Raw genomic sequence first — 8,982 nt, 5'->3', positions numbered from 1 at the left:
TAAAAGAATGCGGGCTATATAAATACTGGGCCATACCTGGCATGAGGGCTCAGGTGAGATTCTTAGAATGGCTGGTTGAGAGATGGAACGTTCAAGAGCAATGCTTTTACATAGGAGGGCACCAGCTCGAGATAGAGCCCTATGATGTATACTTTCTCACTGGCTTGCCAAATAGAGGCGAGCAACTCAATCTAGCCGGGACTAGGCCGGGTGGCCAATCCCTTGTTAGTCTCCGGGAAGATTGGTGCACACCATTCGAAAGGCGTGGAAATCAAACACATCTCTCTGCGTGAACTCAAAGTTATAGCGTTCACGGTTACCAGAATTTGCGGCGCAGCCGCTTTACACATTGCTTCCGGGTCCCAAATGCGGATGGCAATTGACTGTTACCAAGGCACCATTTTCAACTGGTGTGATGCTGTGTCGGCTAATGTGAAGAGCCAACTGACTAAGGCAAAGAACGGACGACTGAAAACTTTTGGATATGGGCCTTTAGTCGTGAGCTTTGCCTTAGAGAGAGTTCCTATGCTGATCCCTCAGCAACTCACTGTTGATATCTTGGGTCCTCGGGAGCCAAAGCTGGTACGATGGGTTGCGGTGATGGCCCGGCATCCTGACGAGGGCGCGGCGGTTGTTCGATTCTCTGATAGTTATTTTCACTGGTTAGAGGACCAGGTTTTTTCGATCCAGGACTTTCCGTATGCCGGAGTAGATTTTCGAGGTGATCCGGACACGGTTCTTCCACAGGGAGAACAATGGGATGACAGAGGTACTTTATTTTTCACAAGTTTTCAAATTATGTATTTTTTTTGCTTTTTATATATATCGTCTCAAAACTGACAGTAAAAATTTTCAAAATGCAGATGTTGGTCCACAGCGCCCAGCCAACCTCCGGCCTTTTGAGAGGAGACATCCAGTTGCACCGGTACTGGCCCCACAGGACGCGGCTGCAGAGGTACTAGCTGAGTTGGAGCATGATCTAGAGCGTCTGACGGCGGATATGCCTGAGACTACTATGGATGATATTCCTATCAGGCTTCAGCGCTATGTAGTCGCAGTCCCTGGACCGTTTAGGAGATTTTTGCGTAAGGTAGCCCGTGCAGTGGTGTCGTATAGGGAGCACCACCAGTGATTGGCTAGTCACTTTGTAGACACATGTGACATTTTTGACTTTTTGTACTTTATCACTTTTGCCGATCATAAGGTGTTTTTCAACCTATGATCGAAGACGATGTATATTTTTTGACACACTCCTATCTATATATATATCACTATTACCGGCTTATCTTGTTTAACATATGTGATGAAATGCTTTTTAAATTTACTTGCATGATTTATCGTAAATGTCTGTCCAACACTCGAGAAGCAATTGCATCTGCTAATGTATTTAAAGACCTTGGAATATGCTGATATTCAATGTAATCAAATTCACGTTCCAAGAGACGCACTCTCAAAAACAACCTTAATAACACAGGATTTCTAATGGCATAAACTCTATTAAGCTGTAATACAACAAGTTCAGAATCTAACCTCACTATCAAACGTCGAATTCCAAATGAAATAGATTCGGATAATAATTCAACCACTGCACTGTATTCTGCAATGTTGTTCGTTGTTTGACCGAGGCTTACCCCATGCATAGAAACTAACTCGTCAGAGGGTGAATAGATAACCCAAGCTGCGGAAGAGATATTCCGTGTACTACGACAAGCACCATCAGCAAATCCAATGTATGTTTGGAGAGGCGTCGACATCTGCAATATCAAGAGTAAAACCAAGATAAGCCAGAATAACGACGAAAAACACACTCGCTAAGCTAAGCACACTGACTAACTAACAAACATACTAGCTAGAAAGAAAACCTAACCTAACTAAAACTTCTCCATACCCACCATTTAAGCATAATACCTCTTTAGGTAAAGTCCATTTCTGGGTTTACCCAAAGAGTCCCCATCAAAATCTACCAGCTCATAAGCCCCTTTTGCTAGCTTTCGCTTTACAATATAGGGTCCATGCCACATAGGGACGAATTTTCCAGCACCTAGCTTATCGTTAGCTTGATCATATAATAGCACTAGGTCTCCCTCCGAAAAACTTCGAGGGGTCACATTTCTATCATACTGAGCTTTCATTCGCTTCGCGTGAGTCTCGATTGCCAATGCAGCGTCACGTCGAGTCTCATCTAATTTAGCTAAGTACAATAAACGTTTCTCCTCTTCGGAAGTAGCTGGGAGTAATTCGACAGCCATTTGAAGTGATGGGATTTCGCATTCAATGGGTAACACAGCTTCCAAGCCATAAACTAGCTGGAAAGGAGTGAACCCTGTTGAAGTTTTCACTGAGGTTCGGTATGCCCATAGCGCCGAAAATAACATGTTGTGCCAATTCGACCGATGAATACCAATGGTTCGTCGGATCATGATAACCAGAACTTTGTTGATAGACTCAACCAAACCGTTGGCTTGCGGATAATAAGGAGTAGAGCTATCGTGGTGCAAACCAAGCTGGCTTGTAAGCTCAGTCATCATGATGTTTCGAAGTGAACCCTGTTGAAGTTTTCACTGAGGTTCGGTATGCCCATAGCGCCGAAAATAAAATGTTGTGCCAATTCGACCGATGAATACCAATGGTTCGTCGGATCATGATAACCAGAACTTTGTTGATAGACTCAACCAAACCGTTGGCTTGCGGATAATAAGGAGTAGAGCTATCGTGGCGCAAACCAAGCTGGCTTGTAAGCTCAGTCATCATGATGTTTCGAAAATGGCTCCCATGGTCAGTAATGATTTCTTGTGGGACACCAAACCTAGTTATAATATGATTGAATACGAAAACTGCAGCTGTTTTGCCGCTTGCGTCGAATGTAGGCATCGCCTCGGCCCATTTAGTGAAATAATCAACCGCGAGGATGATATACGCATGCCCCCTGGCCGAGTGAGGGTTACAAGTAATAAAGTCGATACCCCATTTGGCGAATGGACCAACGGCAATTATAGGGTGGAGAGGAGCAGGTGGTGCGCGCATCTTTCGATCAAACACTTGGCAGTTGTGGCACTTCCGGACTGCAATGATACAATCTTTAAACATAGATGGCCAGAAGTAACCAGCGCGCAACACCTTCTGAGCTGTGGCATACCCAGACATATGACCGCCACATGCTCCAGAGTGACAATCATTCAAAACCCTCTCAGCCTCTTCGTGAGTTAAACAACGTCGAAAAACTAAGTCTGCCCCCTGGCGATAAAGTGTATCTCCAATAATTTTGTATTGCTGGGATTGAAACCGAATTTTTCGACGTTCTGCTTTTGAAGCTTCAGGCCGAAAGGTTTGGGTTTGGAGATAGATGATTATATCCCCGTACCACGGATCTAAAGTACTGATAAGAAACAAAGATTCGTCCGCAATGGACTCCTCTGCCACAGTCTCTGTGTCAGTACGTGGGAAATCACACATCAATTCCGCAAAAACTAAGGATTTCTTAGACTTGGACTTCTCGAACTCCAAGTCGAACTCTTGCAGGATAACGATCCATTTAGAGTATTTTCCCCCTAGCAGTTGTTTTGTCAAAATGTAAATCATAGGGTTGCAATCCGAAATAACTGTAGTTTTACGGAGAAGAATGTAGTGACGAAAACGCTGGACAGCTTGAACGGCTGCCAGGGCCAATTTCTCCACATGCGAATATTTTAGCTCAGTGGGATTTAAGGTCCTACTGAGATAATATATCACATGTTCTGCTCCGAATTCATCTTCTTGAACTAACACCATTCCAATGGTGGAATGCGAAGCTGCGAGGTATAAGAAGTAGTCCTGGTTGTAGTTGGGAGGATGCAACAACGGTGCATGGGTCAACGCGTGTTTAAGTGCATCAAAAGATTGTTGGGCAATCTCGTCCCAAAAGAATTGAACGTTCTGTTTCAACAACCGTGTAAAACCTTTAGTGACCTCGGCGTAGTTTGGGATGAATCGTAAAAAGTTCGCTTTCCCTTGCAAACTTTGGAGTTGGCGCAAACTCGAAGGAGGAGGCAATTTGATGATAGCTTCGACTTTCGAGGGATCGACGCGAATGCCGGCTTTTGAAACAACAAATCCCAGCAATCGACCTGTTTCTATACAGAAAACACATTTGTGGGGATTCAACCGAATTCGATAATGCCTACACCTCATAAAGATTGCTCGTAAGTGGACAAGGTGATCAGCTCGATGTAATGAATGAGCAGGCAAATCATCGAGATACGGTTGCACAATGTGCTTGATATCATGAAATGCGTAAGACATTGCCCGTTGAAAAGTGGCCCCGGCATTCTTAAGCCCAAAAGGTAATTTGCAATAAGCAAATGTCCCCCATGGACAAATGAATGCCGTTTTTGGTTGGTCGGCAGGTAGAATATTGATTTGATTATAGCCCGAAAAACCATCCATGAAGGAAAACATTTCACTTCCAGCACAATCATCAATAATTTGATCGATATAAGGCGTAGGATAGTTGTCTTTTGGACAAGCTCGATTGATATCCCTATAGTCGATACAGATTCTTATTGTTCCTTGTTTCTTGTTGACCGGAACAATATTCGATACCCAATCCGTTAACGGGATCGGATAAATGAAACCTGCTTTCAACAGCTTTTCGACTTCTGCTTTAATCGCAGCCGCTTTTCGAGGGTGAATCTGACGCAACCGTTGCCGGACGGGTTTAGCATCCGGGTAGGTCTTTATTTCATGAACAACAATGGCAGGATCGATTCCCGGCATTTCCTCGTAAGACCAGGCAAACACATCGCGGAATTCTTGGAATAGGGCCTTGTAAGTGTGGATTTCATCTTCTGTACATGCGGCACCTATATGAATGTTCTCCTCAATTCCGGGCTTCACTGAAATATCAATGGGAATAGTGCGAGAAATATTCCCTAAATTCAACTCTGAATCAGAATGTTTCGTTGGATCCTGAGCGTCTTTGACATATTCAGCGGTAAAGATAGATGAAAAATCATTTTCAAATGCATCATCCTTAGGTAAAAACGAAGATCTGTGATGGAGATCTTCCCATGGTAGATCGTCTACACTTAGGATTTCGCGAAGTTGTTCGTCAGATGACACGACTTCGGGAAACGTTATCCATTCTAAGGTTGAGGTGAAAAGTGATTCTTCACTGACCACATTCATTTGGTCGATCTCGGTTGAATGAGAGTCGGTAAAAGACATGACAGCTTCATAAGCAATTTCATATGGACTCAAAGGCATAGCATCACCGAATGGGTCTATCTCAGAGTCAAATGGGACAATCCAAGGATCATTGTAAATAATGTTTTCTGATGTAATCATATGAATTGTTGCAAATGAAGGTTCTACGCTGAGTGGAGGGAGAGGAAAAGTTCCCAGTAAACCGGAATCCTTAACTAAACCTACACCAACGTCCCTATAAGGGATTGTCGTCTTACCGACATGCTGGATACTCTCTGAAGAGGCTGGGTCGGATGAAAAGTATGTCAGCTGATCAATAGTCACGATCTTACCGTTATGTGGAAACTTAATTACTCTGAAGACCGATGAAACGACTGCCGTCATAGCATATGACCAACTTCGACCCAAAAGAAGGTTGTAGTCTAGAGGGGCATCAACCACTTCCACATCCAGACTAACGGTTTTACCTTCTACCCCTATAGGCAATTCCTGTAGAATACCAAACAGACGGAACCCACGGCCATCAAAGGCCTTAAGGATGGTGGGGGATTGGTTCAACGAAGGAGAACCAAGGGATCTCCAACATTGAATCGACATAATACACGTAGAAGCTCCCTCATCAATCACAGTCCTATGAATAGGCCTGTTTTTGACTATCACTGGGATTTGGAAAGCCATTTGATGGGGGAGACGCGGTGTACTATTTTCTAGATCGAAGATTATTAGATTCGGGTCCTGAACATCAACAGCTCCTATAGCCGACAAAAGCAATTTTCGTTGTGCTGGGCATGATTGCAGCACTTCTAACGCCGACATTGCTGAGGGTGAAACAGCTAAGTCCTCAACAATGTTGTAATTCTGGGCTGCTCTTGCATGTGGATTGAAAGCAGACCTTCGAAGTACACCCTTGGCGGGCGGTTTAATTACTAAGTCCGGGTTAGGTTTCTCGATCTGTAGTGGATCGGAACCAGGAGCTGAGGTTGATGGGTTAGAGTGAGAAGATTCTGCTTCCTTACCATCAACAGGATTCTTACTACCATAATCTTGCGATCGAGTCGCAATCCTCACATGAGACATCATCAAAATGGGTTCTTCACTGGCATTCGAGGAAGAACCTATCATCTTATTCTCCTGCTCCGGAAATGGATTTTTTAACACAGCAGGAGTGGGAGAACCTTTGACTATTTTCACAACCTCGGCCCGATGAGGGCAATCTCTCGTAAAATGATCCTCTTCACAAATAAGACAAGGATATCGAGGTTTGCGCTTTTCGTCATTGGTTTCCGACTTTTCCGTTTTCTCCTTCGGAGCCTTGTCTGCTTTAGCCTTCTTCTTTCCTTTCTTCTTTCCGCCGTTTTTTGATTTGGCCGTAGATGACTCTACAGCGTGAATATCGGCGGTAAGTTCAGGAGAAGACTCTCCTGTCGGGGAATCGGGCAAAGTGATAATAGGAGTAGTTGAAGCCTTGGAAGACTTCTTCTTGCTCTTTGTATTCACGATACCAATCATACCATCAGCGGCATGAGATCCCGAAGGAGCAGCAGCGATTTGATTCGACTTTGGAAGATCCGGAATCTTCTCGTGTAATGTACCCGACTGAGTGTAAACTAAGTCAAGGTATTGCGCCTGAGCAATGACTTGCTCCTCAGTAACTACTCCGGCCTTAGCTACATCTTCAGTAATCTTCGGTAATAATGATTTAACAAACCATTCAGCTAAGATTTGGTCCGGGATAAAAACTTTCACTAGCCTTCTTCGACGTCTCCACTCATGAATGTGATCAGAAATATACGTGGACGTTGATTGTTTTAGTGAAGTTAATAACTCCGTGCCGTTATCGTATCTGACCGGCAACTGAAAGTGAGTTAAGAATGAGGTAGCTAACTGGCTAAAATTGTAAAAAGAGGCCCGTGGTAACTCAATGTACCACTTGGCCGCGAGACCAATGAGTGTACGCTGGAAAAGACGTAAGCGGATCGAATCATCCGAGATAGAATTTGAAGCACACCAGAGGTGGTAAGTCATCACGTGATTGGACGGATCCTCTCCAGACTTACCTTCGAACTTGGGTATATCGCTGGGCAACTTATTTGGCATTGGCGGCCAGAACGTAAGATATTGAATTGGATCGTTCATTAGGCGCGTCAAGTCTGGTAAATCCAAAGTTGCGATAAACGGTAACTGCCGATTAGGATCTCTAAAACTCTGGGTCACAATACCGGCCCCAGGAGGAGGATATCCAGGATAACTAGGAACAGGAGTCGCATTTGGGATATTATATCCTCCTGGAAAACCAAGATTAACCGGACCGTACTGGGGTTGTTGAGGTTGTTGATAAGTGTACCCAGGATACGGTTGATACTGGTAAACCGGTTGTTGGACAGCTTTCCCAGGTTGGTACTGTCCCTGGTACGGTTGGTGAACAAATTGAGGTTGAGTAGTGACAACCGTACTTATACCAGGCTGACCTGCAGGCATCTGGACCGTGGTTTGAATCGTAGATCCAGACAACGGTAAAGATGTCTGAGGAGTGGTTACAGAGACAGTAGAAATCGGAGCCGTCGATACTCCAGAAGTGAGTATGGTAGATGTGGCGGTAGTTGCAGCAGCCGTTTGAGATGGAGTACTAGGTGCAATTGGCGGCTGAGTAACTACCGAAGTTACAGAAGTTTGAACATTTGACTGGACAGGTTGCGGTTGCTGGGGTGGACCAGAAACTACGGGTTGTCCAGCTTGAGGTACCAACTGTATACTTGGCTGCAACACCTGTTGACCCTGTGACGGATCCCACACTAACATTCCAGGGTATTGACCCATAACAGGTTGAGGATACTGAGATCCATAGCCGGATTGAGGATAGGATTGATAATTGTAAGGTGCAGTTCCCATACCTTGACCATATGATTAACCTTGAGGTAAATACGGGTACTGGGGTTGACCTTGACCTTGAGGTTGGTACCCTTGAGGTTGATACCCTTGGGGTTGATACCCTTGGGGTTGCCATCCTTGAGGTTGCCATCCTTGAGGTTGATATTGATACTGAGGTTGACCCTGGGGTACATATTGAGGCTGGGGTTGACCTTGAGGTATGTATTGCCCCATAGGCACGTACTGACCTTGAGGTTGCCCCCCAGACACAAATGATGTACCTTGAGGTTGCCCCCCAGGCATTAACTGAGGCTGCCCAACAGGCGGTAATTGGCCACCTTGAGGTTGGGAAACGGGAACTGAGCCTGACATCATGTAAATGTCTCCTACACTCAATGGTACATTACCACTGTTTCCAACTAATAACCCATGATCAACGGGTTGAGGAGATGCCCCCGCAAAGGTACCAGAAAGAGATTGATACCCAGTGGGAACAGAAGGACCGCCATGTAAAAAAGATTCAGGACTTTGAGAAAACACGGACGACGGACCAGCCATATTTACAGGAGTGTGAATACCTCCAGGTGGAAAAGGAGTACGAGGTGTAGAAAAACCTACCCCAAAGTTGTCTAAATAATTGGTTAACGAAAGGTACCAAGTAGTACTTCTAGGAGGACTGTAAAAGATAGATTCACGCTCCCTTAGATCAATAGTAAGTTGATCTTCAAGGTTAGAGACGCCTATTTCTTCCTCTGGAGCAAGTTCTTCGATAGCAATCAAACCAGTAGGAAGATTTTCGGTGATAATTCTTTCTATTCTCGGTGAATCAGGAACACTAGAAGTCGGAGTAACAGGTTCAGATATTTCTGGTTCTTCGCCTGTATCACTAGCAGACGAAAAACTACCAACAAGCTCAGAAACTGTAACAGCTTC

Source organism: Pinus tabuliformis, chromosome 6 (assembly GCF_031772625.1).
Source record: "Pinus tabuliformis cultivar Carrire ecotype Pingquan chromosome 6, CPIR1, whole genome shotgun sequence".
Classification (NCBI taxonomy): Eukaryota; Viridiplantae; Streptophyta; class Pinopsida; order Pinales; family Pinaceae; genus Pinus; species Pinus tabuliformis.
This window is presented reverse-complemented; position numbering follows the sequence as displayed.